Consider the following 19,404-nt stretch of genomic DNA (forward strand, 5'->3'; position numbering starts at 1 on the left):
AGGAACTAAAAAGCCTCTTGATCAAAGTGAAAGAGGAGAGTAAGAAGTTGGCTTAAAGCTCAACATTCAGAAAACGAAGATCATGGCATCTGGCCCTATCACTTCATGGGAAATAGATGGGGAAACAGTGGAAACAGTGTCAGATTTTATTTTTGGGCTCCAAAATCACTGCGGATGGTGATTGCAGCCATGAAATTAAAAGACGCTTACTCCTTGGAAGGAAAGTTATGACCAATTTAGATGGTATATTCAAAAGCAGAGACATTACTTTGCCAACAAAGGTCCATCTAGTCAAGGTTATGGTTTTTCCAGTGGTCATGTATGGATGTGAGAGTTGGACTGTGAAGAAAGCTGAGCGCCAAATCGAAGAATTGATGCTTTTGACCTATGGTGTTGGAGAAGACTCTTGAGAGTCCCTTGGACTGCAAGGAGATCCAACCAGTCCGTTCTAAATGAGATCAGTTCTGGGATTTCTTTGGAAGGAATGATGCTGCAGCTGAAACTCCAGTACTCTGGCCACCTCATGCAAAGAATTGACTCATTGGAAAAGACCCTGATGCTGGGAGGGATTGGGTGCAGGAGGAGAAGGGGACGACAGAGGATGAGATGGCTGGATGGCATCACCGACTCGATGGACGTGAGTTTGAGTGAACTCTGGGAGTTGGTGATGGACAGGGAGGCCTGGCGTGCTGCAATTCATGGGGTTGCAAAGATCAGACACGACTGAGCGACTGTTTGCATGCGTCATGGCATGTTTCTCCTTGGGTTGATCCTTTATGGGACTCTCTGTGCTTTTAGGATTGATTGACTATTTCTTTTCCCATGTAGGGGAAATTTTCAACAATAATCTCTTCAAAAAATTTCTCACACCTTTTCTTTTTTCTTCTTCTTCTTCTGGGACCCCTATAATTTGGATGTTGTTGTGTTTAATACTGTCCCAGATGTCCTTGAGACTATCCTCAGTTCTTTTCATTCATTTTCTTTTATTCTGCTCTTCAGAAGTTGTTTCCACCATTCTAGCTTCCAGCTCACTTATCCATTCCTCTGCCTCAGATTCTGCTATTGATTCCTTCTAGAATATTTTTAATTTCAGTAATTGCCTTTTCTCTGTTTGTTTATTCTTTATGTCTTCTAGGACTTTGTTAATTGACTCTTGCATTTTCTCCATTCTAGTTTTGAAGTTTTGGATCATCTTTATTATCATTATTCTGAATTCTTTTTCAGGTAGTTTTCCTATGTCATCTTCATTTACTTGGATTTGTCTGTTTCTAGATTGTTCCTTCACTTGTGCAGTATTTCCATGACTTTTCATTTTCTTTTTAACTTATTGTGTTTGAGGTCTTCTATTCCAGGGCTTCCCTGATAGCTTAGTTGATAAAGAATCCATCTGCAATGTGAGAGACCTGTGTTCAATCCCTGGTCTGGTTGGGGAGATCCCCTGGAGAAGGGAACAGCTAACCACTCCAGTATTCTGGCCTAGAGAATTTCATGGACTGTATAGTCCATTGGGTCACAAAGAGTCGGACACAACTGAACAACTTTCACTTCACTTTTCACTTCAATCTAAGGCTTTGAGGTTGAATTATTTCTTCCTTTTGGCTTCTGCCCTCATAAATTTGGTCCAGTGTATTGTGTAAGCTGTATAGGTGTGACTTGTGCTTGAGATCTGATGGGAAAAGGTGAGGTTGTTTTTGGCTTTTGTTTTTTCTTTTTTCCTCTGATGGGCAGAGCTCTGTGAGGTGGTAATCCTGTCTTCTGACGATTGGGTTTGTTATTTTTTCTTGTTTATTGTTTGGATGAGGCGTCCTGTACATGGTGCTGCTGGCAGTTGGGTGATGCCAGGTCTTGTGTACAAGTGGTTGCCTTTATGGGAATTCTCACTAATTGATTCTCCCTAGGGTTAGGAGTTCTCTGGTAGCCTAGGGTCTTGGAGTCAGGGCTCCCACCCCAAAGCCTCAGGGATTGTTCTCTGGCCAGAGAATGGAGATTCCACAGGTGGTTTTTATGGTATTAAAACAAATACACAAATATGAAAAACAAATGATGCACCCCAGACAAATGGCAATTACAGAATCAGGCCAATAATAACTAAAATAATGGACTATATACATACACATATACATAAACCAAACCAAAACAGACAAAAAATAATAATAACATACACTGAACTGGTGAACAAAGGAAACCAAAAATGATGTCCACCAGTTAAAAACAAAACTATCTAGAGCACAAATTGGAAAACAAAACTAAAGCAAGATGTGACCTGGGGGATAAAGCAATGAAAACAAAACAAACTAACAAACACGGTGAGGAAAAGAGAAAAAACAAAGAATAGAAACACAAAGTTAAATAGAGGTATATAAAGAAGATTTACATATATTAAAGATTAATTACAATGGAAAAAGAACAGTAGGAAAAGCAAACAAAAAATAAATGTAGAAAAAGTAAAAGATTTTTAAAATGCAAAAATTAAAATTTAAAAAAAAGAAGAAAAAAAGGAAGGAAAACCCCACAGAACCACAAAAGGCCCAATATAGAGACAGAAGTATATAAAAGAAACAGAAAGTGTGATTTAAAAAAAAAAATTCTCAAAAACTTAAATAGATTTAATAGTACTAATAAAATCAACAACTGCAACAACCTAGAGGGAAAGGGGGAGGAGGAAAAGAAAAAGAAAAAAATCCAAGGGCAACTATAGAACATGTCAAAATATAAGAATAATAAACGTATTTCTTGAGTCTCTGCTGTCAGCATCCTTCCCCTCACTGGGAGTCAATCTACCTCGCTTCCCTAGGACACCCTCCAACACTGGGCTGGTCTCTGGACCTGCTGTGGGGGCAGCTCAGACTCTAATCTGGTCCTACTCTTGTGTGTTCTTGCCTCCAAGGTCCACACTGTCAGAACTAGTGCATTTTCTTTTGTGGGAACTCTCATTGTCCTTTAATATATTCCATAGACACAGAGTCTGCCTAATTGATCATGTGGATTTAATCTGTAGCTTGTACAGCTGGTTGGGAAGGTTTTGGGTCCTCTTCCTTAAGCACACTGCCTCTAGGTTTCAACTGTGGTTTTATCTCCTCTTCTGTGAGTCATCCACAGGGATTTGCTCCTGAGGCTGCCCTGGAGGCCTTGGGTGTGCCCCAGTGAGGGCCAGGTGTGGAGGTGCCACAGCTGCTTGGGTCGCAGGGGCCCTGGCAGCACCAGGTATTCAGGGGAGCTGGTGCCAAGGGCAGCGGGAAATATAGTGCTCTAGAAAGGTACAGCAACCCACTCCGCTATTCTTGCCTGGAGAATGCCATGGACAGAGAAGCCTGGCAGGCCACAGTCCACAGGGTCACAAAGGGTCAGAAATGCCTGAAGCAACACCACATGCACAAGTGCAGGATTTTTTCTAGCCTCTGGCAGCTCTGTCCCACTGGGGATCATGCATAGAGGTGGCGTGGTTGCTTGGATCACAGACTCTGGCAACACCAGCTACACAGGAGTGCCGGCGACTATTGTCACAGGATATATGGTGCTATTAGGGCTTTTTCTAGCCAGTGCAGCTCTGCCCCAGTGAGGGTTAAACATGAAGGTGGTGCAGCTGCTTGGGTCGTGGGGACTCTGGCAGTGCCACATGTGCAGGGACACCAACTACCTCAGCTGCAGGAGCTATAGCCCTAACAATCTTTCTAGCCTCTGGCAGCTGGAGATCAGAAGGCCTTTTTGGCTGGTCCTTCTCTGTTGCTCAATACATCAGGCACTTAAAGAGGCCCTGGCTGGGGTCCTACTCTGTTGCTTGGAGGTCAGGTGCTTAAAGGGCCAGCCTCTCTATTGTTCAGCTATCAGTGCTGGCATGTGGGGAGAGAGAGGCTGCAGTGATGACTCCATCCCCTACACATGCCTCAGCAGTATCACCTTGCTTCCATGGCTGCCTGGTTTTGCTCCACAGGCACTGCCCACCACAGTCCCCTCTCTCATAGTCCCTTGGGCCATCTCCTCACAGTCAGCAGCAGACCTCATCCTGGGATTCTTCCACAGTCCCTACACTCCAGCTCCCAGCCACTGCGCCTTCTAGGGGACCCGTGTTCCTGTCCATGGTATGTCTGGTGGTGGCAAGGACTGTCTGTGTGATTCTCATTCCATTAGGATTGTTGCAGCTCACCTGCTTCACTCTCAGCCTCAAATGTTTCTCCTCTGTCCCAAACAATTGCCCCGATGAGGGGATCAGACCTCTGCTTCAGTTCCCCTATCTGCCAAGGGCAGGTTCAGTCCTACTAACTCTCCTCTTTTTCCCCCTACTTCCTTCATCCTACCAAGTTTTGTGTGGTTCTATATATTCTTTTCCAGTGATCAGGTACTCCTGCCTGCTCTCAGCAGGTATTCTGCAAACTCTTTTGTTTCTGAAGGTGTATTCCTGATTATCCATGGAGAGAGATGTATTCCACATCCACCTACACCTCCACCATCTTGTTCTCATCACTAGTTTGTTTTTTATATCTGTTTTATTTCTGTTTTTCTATACATTCATTTCTATTATTTTTTAGGTTCCATATATAAATGATATCCTGCAATATGTGTCTTTCTCTGATTTATTTCACTAATATAATATTCTCTGGGCTTCTTTGGTGGCTCAGCAGTAAAGAATCCACCTGCAATGCAATAGACACAGCTTTGATCCCTGAGTCAGGAAAATACCCTAGAAAAGGAATGACAACCCACTCCAGTACTCTTGTCTGGGAAATCCCATGGGAAGAGGAGCCAGGCAGGCTAGAGCCCATGGGGTTGCAGAGTTAGACACAACTTAGCGACTAAACAATAATAGCAACATAATATTCTCTGGGTCCATCCACAGTACTGCAAATGGCAGGATTTCATTCTTTTTATGAATGAGTAATATTCCATTATGTGTACATATGTATGTCTGTGTGTGTGTGTGTGTTATCTTTATATATTAATATCTCTATCCATTCATCTGTTGATGGACAGTTGGTTTACTTCTATAGCTTGGCTATAGTAAACAGAGATGCTATGAATAATGAGGTGCATATATCCTTTCAAATTAGTGTTTCCTTTTTTTCTTTATATATAACCAGTATGGAATTGCTGGATCATATGGTAATTCAATTTTCAGTTTTTTAGAAACTCTAATACTTTTTTCCATAATGCTGTGCCAGTTTATAGTCTCACTAATAGTATACAAGTGTCCCCCTTGGTCTACATCCTTGTCAACATTTATTTGTAGACTTTTTTATAACAGACATTCTGACAGGTGTGAGGAGGTATCCTGTTTTGATTTGCTTTTCTCTGATTATTCACAATGTTGATGATCTTTTCATGGGCCTATTGGCCATGTCTTCTTTAGATAAATGTCTGCTCAGGTCTTCTGCCATTTTGGGGGTGGGGTGGGGGGGTAATCTTTTTGATGTGGAGTTATATGAGCTGTTTATATATTTTGCAAATATTTTCTCCCATTCTGTAGGTTGTCTTTTTGTTTTGTTGACGGCTTCCTTTGCTGTGCAGAAGCTTTTATGTTTAATTAAGTCACATTTGTTTACTTTGCCTTGAAGACAGTTCCCCAAAAATATTGCTACAATTTCTGTTGAAGAGTGTTCTTTGTTCTTTTCTATGAGTTTTATGGTTTAAGGTCTTACATTTAGGTCTTTAATCCACTTTGAGTTTATTTTTGTATATTATATAAGGAAATACTGGGCTTCCCTGGTACCTCAGCTGGTAAAGAATCCACCTGCAATGCAGGAGACCCCAGTTTGACCCCTGGGTTGGGAAGATCCCCTGGAGGAGGGCATGGCAACCCACTCCAGTATTCTTGCCTGGAGAATCCCCATGGAGAAAGGAGCCTGGTGGGCTACAGTCCATGGGGTGACAGCACATAAGGAAATTTTATAAACTCATTGTTTTAGATGTTGCTTTCTAATTTTCCCAGCACCACTTATTGAAGAGACTGTCTTTTTTCCATTGTATATTCTTGCTCCCTTTGTTATAGATTAATTGACCATAGGTACATGGGTTTGTTCCTGGGTTCTCTATTCTTTTCCGTTGATATATGTGTCTGTTTTTGCTCCAGTACCATGGTGTTTTGATTACCATAACTTTGTGATATAATCTGAAGTCTGGGAGGCTTATACCTCCAGCTTTATTCTTTTTTTCTCAAGATTCCTTGGACAATTTAGAGTCTTTTTCAGTTTGGGATTCCACAGAATTTTAGGATTATTTGTTCTACTTCTATGAAAAACGTCATGGGATATTTTGATAGGGATTGCATTGTCTGTAGATTGCTTTGGGTAAGTATGGCCATCTTAACAATATTAATTCTTTCAGTCCAAGAGCACAGGGTATTTTTCCATTAATTTGTATCTTCAATTTATTTCATCAATTTTTTATGGTTTTTAGAATATAGGTCTTTTACTTCTTTGGTTAAGTTTGTGTGTTAGTCGCTTAGTCATGTTTGACTTTTTGTGACCCCATGGACTATAGCCCACCAGGCTCCTCTGTCCATGGGATTCTCCAGGCAAGAATACTGGAATGGATTGCCATTTCCTTCTCCAGGGAATCTTCCTAACCCAGGGATCAAACCCAGGTCTCCTGCATTGCAGTCAGATTCTTTACCATCTGAGCTAAGGAAGTCCCTGGTTAAGTTTATTCCTGGGTATTTCAGTCTTTCTGATGTGATTTTAAATGAGATTTAAAAATCTGTTCTCTGATGGCTCATTATCAGTGAATAGAAAAGCAGTAGATTTCTGTATATAAATCCAGTATCCTGAAATTTTGCTGAATTTGTTTATTAGTTCTAATAGTTTGGGGGTGTGGATTTGGGGTTTTCTATATAAAGTATCAAGTCTACTGCAAAAGCAACAGTTTTACTTCTTCCTTTTCAATTTGGATGTATTTTCCTTCTTTTTCTTTAGTACTGTAACTAGGACTTCCAATACTATGTTAAATAGAATTGGTGAGAGTAGGCATCCTTGTCTTGTTACTGAATTTAGAGAAAAGGCTTTCAGCTTTTCACCATTGAACACGATGTTAGCTGTGGGTTTGTCAAAATGGCCTTTATTATGTTGAGATACAGCAACCCACTCCAAATATTTCTGCCTGGACAGAGGAGCCTGGAGGTTTACAGTCCATGGGGATACAAAAAATCAGACACAACTCTGTGACTAAACAACAACAATTTTCCTTTTATATTCACTTTCTGGAGAGTTTTTATCATGGATGTTGAATCTTGTCAAATGCTTTCTCTGTGTCTATTGAAATGATCATGTGATTTTTATTCTTCCTTTTGTTAATGTGGTACATGTGTGTGTACTTAGTAGTTCAGTTGTATTCAAGTCCCTGCAGCCCCATGGACTATAGCCCACCAGGGTCCTCTGTCATTGAAAATTTCTAGGTGAGATTACTGGAGTGGGTTGCCATTTCCTCCTCTAAGGGATCTTCCCAACCCAGGGGTCGAACCCACATCTCCTGTGTCTCCTGCACTGGCAGGCAGATTCTTTATCACTGAGCCACCTGGGAAGCCCAATGTGGTGCATAACAATGATTGATTTGTGAATGTTGAATCATCCTTGTGTCCCTGAAATAGATCCAATTTGATCATGGTATATGACTCTTTTTATATATTGTTGAATTTGGTTTGTTAATATCTTTTTTTGGGGGGGTGCTGGGTCTTCGTTGATTTTGCACAGGCTTACATCAGCTGTGACTAGCAGCAGTTACTCTTCATTGTGGTACATGGGCTTCTCACTGTGGTGGCTTCTTATTCAGAGCACAGTCTTCAGTAGTTGTAGCATGGGTGCTTCAGCAGTTGTGGCTTGCAGGCTCTAGAGCACGGGCTCAGTTGTTGTGGTACAGGGGCTTAGTCACTCCATAGCATGTGGAATCTTCCTGCACCAGGGATCAAACCCGTTTTCCCCTTCATTGGCAGCTGGATTCCTACCACTGAGCCACCAGGGAAGTCCCTACTAATATCTTCTTGAGTATTTTTACATCTGTATTTATCAAAGATATTGACCTATCATTTTTTTTTAGGGTATTTGTCTGGTTTTGATATTATAATAATGGTGTTCTCATAGAATGAATTTGGGAGTGTTTCCTTCTCTTCAAATTTTTGGAATAGTTTGAGAAGAATAGGCATTAGTTCTTTACATGTTTGATATTATTCCTCAATGAAACCATCCAGCCCTGGACTTTTGTTTCCTTAGAGCTTTTATTACAAATTCAATTCTACTAATAGTGATCAGTCTGTTCAAATGGTTTCTTCTTGGCTCAGTCTTGGCAGGTTGTATACTCAAGTAATATCAAGGAGTCAAGCCTGTGGAACATTAGACTAGAGAGGAAATGATAAAGGACTTTGGATGTTAAGTATTTCCCACAAGGAAACAATTTTAGGTGGCAAATGGACTAACATCAATTATTATATTAGTTACAGCAAAGAACTTTAACTAGCATGTGAAACCCAGGCCATTCCTAGGACAAGTAAAACTAAAAGGAGTGGTGTGGTTTAAACTAAAATACTAATAAAGAAAGAGTGAAGGTAAAACTTGAACATTACAAAGGTGATAAGAAGATTGACGATTAGCAAAAGCTGCTCCATGTGACTAGGAGCCACTCTGTAACTTTAAGCAGGTACACAACCTGAGATTGACACTTCTGGAAGAGTGCTTTAGTAGCCATGTGGAAGCTGGACAGGAAAGTGATGGGATTTCAGGCAGGCAGGGAGAATGCTGCAGAAATCTCAGGTGGGGTGGTGAAGGAGAACAGGGTAGGTGCCATGGAGGAGAGGACACAGTAGATGTGATAGCTATTTAGAAGGCACATGATTCCAAGCATCTGGCTAGATGACTGGGCAGATGACAGGGCCATTCTCAATATATCAAATACAAAAGGAGAAAAGTTGGGAGGAATGGTGTTCCATGTTCACCACTAGCAGGGTGTTAATTTTCAAGAACAGCCAGCAGTTCACAGACTGTGAATACACACTCAGACACCAACTTGAATATTCAAAACTTGGAACTTGGGAAAGCAGATGCCCAGTTCAGTGACTTCCGGCCTTAAATGCTGCCGAAGGAATTAAGAGGGCTAAATGTTCCTCTTCTTCCTGATGACACAAAGAAGTTCTATCTCACAGGTACAGCAGATGGCTTGCTGGAGGTGAGGGGCTATTAATTAAGGTGTGTAGTCTAACTGACATCCGATAGCACTCCTGTGTCCTCTGGCACACAGAGGTTCATGTCTCGGACATAAAGGGCAGAAATTGAATGCCATGCAATCTGAGCACATGAGCATGAGCTCCCCTGAACATTGTCAGCATCCTTGGGCACAAACCAGGTAGAATCCATGTCTGCACATTCAGTCCCTGCAGCGTACAGAAACCTAACACCTTTCTCCACCCACCTCCAGTGCCACCAGGAAATTAACACTCCCCCAGATATTGGGTCATAATTAAACTGAACAAAAAGACAGCTGCTCCTACTTTTCTTTTTTAATCACCAACATGCAGCCCTAGGGATTACTAGCTTTGGGGTGATTTAAGGAAGATTACTCTTTCATTAGTGTCTGGAGTCAATTCCAAATCAATCATAAGAGCCTTTTAAGATACCTTTCCATAACAACAGCTCATCCTTTTCCATGTGTGAAAGGTTAGATTTTATAAAGTCACTAACAACCTATTTGTCAGACCCCTAAATATCCAATTTTTCACTGAAAACTTCACTCAAAAATTAATTGGGTCCTGAGTTTTTAGGTGTCCATGAGAATGTCATTCTAAATTCTCAATTGAGTTTCTAACAATAATGAGAAGGAACTGGGATAGCACTGGGATAGGAATATGACTGTTCTCCATGTGGACAAAGTAAAAAGACCCTTGACTTCCCCATAGATACCCACTGCGCATCTGCCATGCCCTCATGCAGCCAAACCAAGGAACATAAACACTCTAACATGAATGAAGGACAGGCACATCAGAGACTAGGGAAATGGAAATGCACATGTCAATCCAGAGGCATCAAAAGACATTTTAAACATAGTGTGGGAATAAACAAAATATGTCTATAAGCCAACGTTACCCACTTGTGACCATATATGCCTATTTATATTTTCATTCCTTCAGCAAATATTTCTTAAGTGTCTATTCTCTGTTAGGTGGTATGCTAAGTGCTAGAGAAAGGACAGCTAAAAGAAACACAGCCCATGCTCTTGTGCAACTGCTACGGTCTGCTAAGGACAATGGCACTGAGTCAAGGAGGTCAGGGCAGAGCACCCTTGGGAAGCAAAGCTTGCTCTGAAATACAGAAGGTAAGGAAGAAATAACTTGGCTAACAGGAGGAACACAGGCAGATGAAACAGCATGTGCAAAGACCACATGACAAGAGAGAACATGACAAAAAGAGAAACAAATGGAGGCAAAATGAAGATGAAATGGTAGGCAGAAGCCAGACCATACAGGACAATATACAGCCTTATAGGTCAAAATATGAAGTATTCAGTAATCCTAAAAATAATGGGAAAATTCCCTTTTGAAAGACCATTGTGCACTATTGATACTATGTATACAATAGATAACTAATAAGAACATACTGTATAGCACAGGAAACTCTTTAATGCACCATGGTGAGCTGAATGGGAAGGAAGTCTAAATCAGAGGGAATATATGTATAGCTGATTCACTCTGTTGTACAGTAGAAACTAACACAACATTGTAAAACAACTATATCCCAATAATTTTTTTTTTTAAAAGATCACTCTGTACAATAAAGAGACTATTAGAAGAATGCTAGAATAGATGTGAACAGACAAATTAGTAGACAGCTCCATTAGTAACTGAGGGCTTCCTTCATAGCTCAGTCGGTAAAGAATCTGCCTGCAATGCAGGAGACCCGGGTTCAATTCCTGGGTTGGGAAGATCCCCTGAAGGAGGGTATAGTAACCCACTCAGGTATTCTTGTCTGGAGAATCCCATGGACAGAGGAGCCTGGCAGGCTACAGTCCATGAGTTGGTCACAAGAGTTGGATACAACTTAGCAGCTAAACCACCACTAACTTGGACTACGTGTATTATTTATCAGAATCACAAACATCACATTTACTCCCCTGCCACAGTCATTTCCAACTGTTTGTGACCCCATGGACTGCAACACGCCAGGCCTCCCTGTCCTTCACCATCTCCCAGACTTTGCTCAAATTCATGTCCATTGAGTTGGTGATGCCATTCAACCATCTCATCCTCTGTCATCCCCTTCTCCTCCTGCCTTCAAACTTTCCCAGAATCAGTCTTCTCCAATGAGTCAGCTCTTTGCATCAGGTGGCCAAAGTACTGGAGCTTCAGCTTCAGCATCAGTCTTTCCAATGAATATTCAGGGTTGATTTCCTTTAGGATTGACTGGTTTTATCTCCTTGTTGTCCAAGGGACTCTGAAGCGTCTTCTCCAGCACTACAGTTCAAAGGCATCACTTCTTCAGTGCTCAGCCTTTTTTATCATCCAGCTCTCATTCCCCTGCTACATAGTGGTGATTTGAATCTAAAATGGTCTCCTTTAATTTTCAAGGAGTACCTCCAGTTCTGGGACTCAAGGATTTGTGACACCAACTTGTGTTTTCTTCAATGACTACCATTCTTTCTATAATTATAGAATCTCCATTTATAGCCAGTTAGCTGGCTTCATTTTTCTATCCTAAGGACCTCACATTTTTATTCTCACTTTATTCAGAAACCCAGGACTTTGTGAACCATTTCCGGGTGTATCACAGCTTTTGTGAAATGTGCTGACAGAACTGTATCCAGTGTTTTGGTACAAAAAAAAATCCAAGGGAAGATTTTCTCTGTTTTGTTTATAATACCTTCCCACCAATACCCATAAGGATTCCAAAGTTCCTCTCAAGGTTGCAATAGGCAAGTTGAAGCCCATGATCATAAACACAATTTGGGTTGCTTTACACTCTGTGCTTAGTCTTCTACCACTTTTCTGACCATTCTTAAGATCTGGTTGGATTTTCCTGCACTTTATATCAGCTCAGAATTTTACTTTTTAGGTGAACTTTACCTCATCTATAAATTTCTTAATTTTATATGTAATCACTCTTGAGGAATATTTAAGAGAATACTAAAATAGAAGCAACCTCAACTTTGATCCTCAATGGACCTCATCATTTGACATATTCCCCTATTTCTTACTTTAATTCCCAAAATACAATGATAACTTATAACAGAAGAGTTTTACTTGCTTGTTTGGAAAATAAAACATTTCTATATAGAAACTTATGAGTGGTTTTTGGAAGTATCCCCCACCAGTTGGTTAGCTTATCTACCCCCTAAATCAAGTTATTTGATGTTCTATCTAGAGGCCAACATTCTCTCCCTTTTTCCTAAATTAGGTTTAGGATAAGTATACTCCAGAAAACAGAAGTATGACTTCCATGAAATAGTTCAGAAGAAAATAAATTAAAAGTAGATTTTTATTAATTACCCACTTATGTGTATATATATATATGTCTAATGAAAATTTTAAATTTATATATATATATATAACTAAAAGATGTTTTTAAAATGTACAGCTCAAGCATTTTATCTAAGTTACTAAATATTATGGTATCTTCTAATACTAAATTCCCAAGCAAAAGAATTCTAAGGCCCAACAACTACTCTTTTTATGAGGAAGAATGAAAACAAATTTTACCTTGCATATATAGATATATTCACAACACACAAGTTTTTTGTTGTTGTTGCATGCAGCTTTGAAATAACTTGAGAAAAGATGCCAAATGAAAAAATAAACGTTGAGGGTGAGCAAAAAAGCCAACAACAACAAAAAAACAAAGGGAAGGAAGCTAAATAAGGTCATTATTCTTATTAGTCAAAAGCTTAAGCACCATAAAAAGCATGAAAAGGTCATTTGTGACTATGATAGAATCACAAAAGTTAACAGGAAGACCTTTTTGCTTCCATTCATAGCAAACCAAATAATCTGAACTAGCCTTCATCCTGAGGACAAATAGAAAATCTGAACAAAATGTAATTATCTACTTGAAAGCATTAAAGAGCCAACAAAATGGTAAGGATTTATAAAGTCAAGATAGGAAAGAAGACAGAGACTGGAAAAGTGATATAACTGTTTGGAGTGCTTTTTCTAGGAAGGTTTTGATGATTCCAAAGGGGTCTAGCAAACACTTCTGAAGGCTTCCTGAATCTAGGTCAGGGCAGGGAGACTAGGACACAGGGAAGAGATCCTCCTTTTCTTGGGTTTGGCCCTGAAGATCTGTGCACTGGGAAACAGAGTAAACCAGGAGTAACTTATCTATCAATCACCTTGAAATTACCCTGAGTGCTAGTATTCCCAGCTACTAGACAGAAGCGAATATAAATTATCTGTGGAAGATATAGGCTTCAAATTATTTCCACAGAGCTTTCTGTAAAGTTCTTCCTAGCGTGCAATAGTCAGACAAATAAGGGAAACGTGACGACATGAACAAAACCCATAAAACCCAAGACACTAGAAAGGGAACTATCGGGACCTTCAAATAATAGATGCACGGATTCAACAGATACATGCTGACCATTTTCAGGGAGATAACAGATAGTATGGGGATTTTTCAGCAGAAAACTGGAAACTATTTAAGTACTAAATAGAAACTTTAAAACTAAAAATACAACTGAAATTAAGAATTCAGTGTGGATAAGTTCAACATAGGAGAGCTGAAGAGCAAATGTACTGGAAGAAGTCATAAGATAATATCTAGAATTAAATGTGAAGAAACAAAAGAACTAAAAGCACACAGAAAACAGGGCAAGAGACATAAAGTGAAACTATCACCTTGATTACAGTCCCAGAAGGAAAGGAGAAAAATAATGAAAGAGATAAAAGCTAATATTTTTCCAAAACTAATGAAAGACATTGAGCTAACAGTTCATGAAGCCTTAAAATTCTAAAAACATAAAAAGAAATGAACATCTAAGAATGTCATAGTAAAATACTGAGTACAGATAGCGGGTGGAAAAAATAGATTGCCTTCAAAGACATACAGATTATCATAAAACTGACTTCTTAATGGACACAATGAAAGTAACAGACAATGAAAATTCTAAGAAGGTTGGCAGAGTAAAAAGCACCAAGAATCTGCCTCCCCACTAGACAACTACATTTGGCAGAATGTGTCTGATATAACTATTTTGGAATTCTGGGGTCTGTTGAAGGCTTGCAACTTTGAGGAAAAGGCTTGGACAATAAATTGTGGTCAATTCCAGCTCTAAGCTCAGTAGCACCTACCCATCACCCATCCCCACCCAACTGGAAGGCAGCTGTGCAGTGTTCCTGAAACAGTCTGCACACAGCTTATGGGAGCTAGGGTAGTAAAAAGGACTTAAATGTGGATTTGAGCAGACAGAAGAAACAGTGAACTGAATGTAGGACAATGGAAATTATCAAGGCTGGGACAGGAAGAAAAAAGATCGAAGAAAAGTGACCAGAGTCTAAGGAACATTTGGGATAGCAGCAAGTGGGCCAACATATGCATTGTGGGTTTCTCAGAAGGAAAAAAGACAGACAAAGGGAAAGAGAAAATATTTGAAAAAATAATGACTGAAATCTTCCCAAATTTCATGAAATACATGAAACATCCAAGCCCAAAAACTCCAAGTAAAGTGAATTCAAAGAAACCCACACCAACACACAGGATAATCAAACTTTCAAAAGCCAAAACAAAGAGCAAATATTGAAAGCAGCAAGAGAGAAGCTAATCATCACAAGGGATTCTCAATAAGATCCTCAATGAGATTTCTCATCTGAAACTTGGAAGGCCCGAAGACAGTAGGCCAAGATAGTTAAAGTACTAAAAGAAAAAACTGCCATTTAAGAATCATGTTCAGAAAAACTGTCCTTCAAAAGTGAGGAAAAAATCAAAACACCCACAGATAAACAAAACCCGAGAGAGTTCAAAACTATTAGACCTGCCTACAAAAAGTGCTCAAAGGAGTCCTGCAAGGAGACCTGAAAAGATACTAGACAACACCTCAAACCCATATGGAAAAATAAAGATCTCAATAAAAGTAAATACCTAGGCAATTATAAAAGGTAGTTTTATTGTAACAACAGTTTGTAATTGTACTTATTTTCTACATGACTTTAGAGACTAATTCATTTAAAGAAAAAAAGCAATGATCAACAAAGTATAAAAGACTATATTATTATGACTTTGGTTTGTAACTCCAAATTTTGTTTTCTACAAAATTTAGGAGAGTAATACATTTTTAAAAATTATTAGTTTATGTTTTCAGGCACACAAAAATAAAGGTGTAATTTTATGACACTGACAACCAAAAGAAGTGTGGATAAGAACTATAAAGAAATACAGTTTTTATTTGTTATTGAAGGTAAGCTGCTATACACTCAAATTAGAATATATTCAAATTTATACCTTTAGGATGTTAAACATAATTTCCATGGGTAACCACAAATAAAACGGCCCAGAATAAGCACCAAAGGAAATTAAGAAGATATTTAAATATTTCACTCCAAAAAATATCAGTTAAACACAAAAGAAGATGAACATGCAGAAAATGAGGGACAATAAAGCTATAGAGCATATAGAAAAGAAATAGTACAATGAAAGTCTTCCCTGATAAACAATTATGAATACTTTAAATGTAAATCTACTAAACCTTCCAATCAAAAGACAAAATTTGGTAGAATGAATACTTTAAATGTAAATCTACTAAACTTTCCAATCAAAAGACAAAATTTGGTAGAATGGATTAAAAAAAAAAAAAAATATGATTCAACTACACGCTATCTACAAGAGACTCACCTGAAAACCAAAGTCACAAACAAGTCAAAAGTAAAAAGATGAAAAACGGTATTTCATGCAAATGGTAATAAGAAGAAAGCAGGAATGGCTATACTCATAGCAGACAAAACAGACTTTAAAGCAAAAAGACAAAAAATTACATTATATATTAATGAAAGATTAATACAGCAAGAGATATAACAACCATAAACATTTATGCACATAATGACAGAATGAATATCTATGAAACAAAAACTGACAGAATTGAAAAAAAGAATAAACAGGTCTACTATAATAGTTGGGGATTTTAATATCTCACTCAGTAATGAACAGAACCACCAGCCAGAAGATAAGGAAATAGAGGACTTAACACAATAAACTAATGAGATCTAACAGACATATACAGAACACCAACCAACAACAGCATAAACATTCTTCTCAAATGCACAGGACATCTTCCAAGATAGTCTGTATATTCAGCTATGAATTAAGTCTCAATAGATTTTAAAAGACAGATATCATACAGAAGATCTTCTCTGACCAGAACAGGATTAAGTTAGAAATCAACAGCATAAAGAAAACTGGAAAATTCACAGATTGTGGAAATTAAACCCAAAAAATCACTAGGAAATATAAAGAAGAGGCTTGTGGACACAGTGGAAGGAGAGGGTGAGACGAATTGAGAGAGTAGCACTGAAACAAATACATTACTATATGTAACATAGTCAGTGGGAATTTGCTGTATGATGCAGGGAGCTCAAATGTGGTGCTCTGTGACAACCTAAAGGGGTGGGGTGGGGAAGGAGGTAGGAGAAAGGTTCAAGAGGGAGGGGACATATGTATACCTATGGCTGACTCATGTTGCTATATGGCAGAAACCAACACAGTATTGTAAAGCAATTATCCTCTAATTAAAAACAATTTTTTAAAAAGAAAGAAAATAGTTGAACAAAAATGAAAACACAACATACCAAAACTTATGGGATGCAGCAAACGCAATCCTGGAAGAAATATATAGCTATATAAACTCTTACATTAAAAAATGAAAAAGATCTAAAACCAACAGCCTAACTTTACAACTTAAGGACTAGGGGAAAAAAGAACTAAACTCAAAGCTAGCTAGTAGTAAAGTAATAAAGTAAACTTAATATAATAAAGGTTAGAGCAGAGATAAACAGAGAATAGAAAAACAATAGAAAAAACTCAATGAAACAAAAACAACAGGTCAATAGATCTACAAAAGACTGACAAAAAGATCAACAACAAATAAAGATCAATAAGATCAACAAATCTTTAGTTAGATGAACTATGAAAAAAAGAGAGACAACTCAAAATATTAAAATGAGATATGAAAGTAGGAGCATTACTACCAATTCTACAGAAATAAAAAGGATTAAGAGAGTACTATGAACAATTATTGGATAACCTAGTTTAAATGAACACATTCCTAGAAACACAACACTTGGTATTCCTCTACCAAGATTAAGTCACAAACCAATACAAAATCTCAATAGACCTATAACTAGTAAGGATGTTGAATCAGTAATCAAAAACATTCCCACAAAGAAAAACCCTGGACATGATAGAGACACTACAATTCTACCAAACATTTAAAGAAAAACTAATCCTTCACAGACTTTTCCCAAAACTTGAAGAGGAAGGAAGACTTCCTAAATTATTCTATGATGCCAAACATACTATTTAAAAAACTAGAGACCAATATTCCTTATGAACATTGATGCAGAAGTGCTCAAAACAAGCAAAACAAAAAAAGCCCCAGGAAACCAAATTCAGCATCATACTGAAACACAAACACAGGAATACTGTGCAGCCATAAAAAAGGAAATCCTGCCATTTATGACAGCATGGGTGGATAAGTGAAGGCAGACAGAAAAAGACAAATACCATATGATCTCACTTTTATGTGGAATCTTAAAAATAAAACTCACAGAAAAAGATTCAGATTTATAGTTACTATTTATAGATTTATAGACAGGGATTGGAAGATGGGAAAATTGGATGAAGGTGGGTAAAAGTTACAAACTTCCAATTAGAAGATAAATAAGTGTTGGGGATATAATGTACAACATGATAACTATAGTTAAAACTCTGTATATCTGAAAGTTAAGAAAAGTAAATCCTAGAAGTTCTCATCACAAAGGAAAAAAAATATTTTTCTTTTTCTTTTTTTGTATACATATGAGATTATAGATGTTAACTTATTGTGGCAATCAATTCAAGATGTATATAAGTCATTATGCTATATGCCTTAAACTTATACAGTGCTGTTATGTCAATTATATCTCAATAAAACTGAAAGAAAAAACTCTGAAGAAAACCAAAGAAGTGACACTATAAAATCAGAATACTGGTCCCCTTTTTGAAGGAGAGATATAGGAAATGATACCTGGAAAGGAGCATAAGGGAACTTTGGGGTGATGGCAATGTTCTATTTCTTGACCTGGGTGGTGGTTAGACAATCATTCTGTAATAATTCATTGAGCTAAACATTTTTGTCTCATATTTTGTTTCTCCACATGTATTTTATTTTTTAATGCTTTAAATAAGCTATTTTTAAAAAGCTAATTGAATGAATAATTAAATTCAATTATAATTTACACCATCTCACTCAATTTATAGAAGTAGGCAAAATTAGTAAGGTCAGAATTTAAATAATACTATTAACCAATTTGACCTGGTATCTATAGAGTACTCCACACAACCAGTGCTAAATGCAATTCTTTTCAAATATACATGGAACATCCATCAAGACAGACTATATGCTGGGCCATAAAACAAGTCCCAATATACTTAAACACATTAAGATAATGTAGACTATATTCTCTGACTACAACAGAATTAAATTATAAATCAAGAAAATCTCCAAATATCTGAATATTAAACACACTTGTATATAATCAATGGACCAAAGAAAAAAATCAGAGAAATAAAAAATATATTGGACTGAAAATGAAAACACAATATATCAAAATTTGTGAGATGTAGCTAAAATAGTCTTTAGAGAGAAATTTACAGTATTAAATTATATTACAAGAGAAAGATCTAAAGTCAACTATTTAAATGTCTTAACTTTTAAAAAGCCAGAAAAGTAATATAAACCCAAAGTAGGTATAAGAAAGGAAAGAAGAAATGTAAGAAATTAATTAAATAGAAAACAGACAACCAATGAAACTAAAGCTGGTTCTTTTATTATAAAATACAACACATCACAAAAGTGCACATGCAGGGACTTCCCTGGTGGTCCAGTGGTTAAGAATCCACCTTCCAACACAGGGGACACAGGTTCAATCCCTGCCTGGGAAACTAAGATCCCACATGCCATGAAGCCCATGTGCCTCAACTACAAAGCCAGCACAGTGCACCTAGAGAGAAGCCTGTGCACTCCCACGGAGGATCCCACCCGCATGCTGCAATGATGAACCTGTGTGCCGCAACTAAGATCCAGTGCAGCCAAAAGAAATAAATATTCTTTTAAAAGAGCACATACATGAAAAATACAAAGTGCGATGATTTACTCATGAACACCCTGTAAGGACCACTTGATCAAGAAATACAATCAGCACCCAGGGTCTCCCTACACATTCTGATTCTTCTCAATCGTTAACCTCTCCATCCT

General features: G+C 38.0%; 1 protein-coding gene across 1 annotated transcript in view; it reads right to left on the bottom strand.

Moving 5' to 3' along the window:
• Positions 1-19,404, bottom strand: part of TBX19 (T-box transcription factor 19) — a 78,743-nt gene that overhangs the window by 53,410 nt on the left and 5,929 nt on the right. The gene's annotated exons all lie outside the window — the stretch shown is intronic.

This window comes from Bubalus bubalis, chromosome 6 (assembly GCF_019923935.1).
Source record: "Bubalus bubalis isolate 160015118507 breed Murrah chromosome 6, NDDB_SH_1, whole genome shotgun sequence".
In the NCBI taxonomy this organism is placed as follows: domain Eukaryota; kingdom Metazoa; phylum Chordata; class Mammalia; order Artiodactyla; family Bovidae; genus Bubalus; species Bubalus bubalis.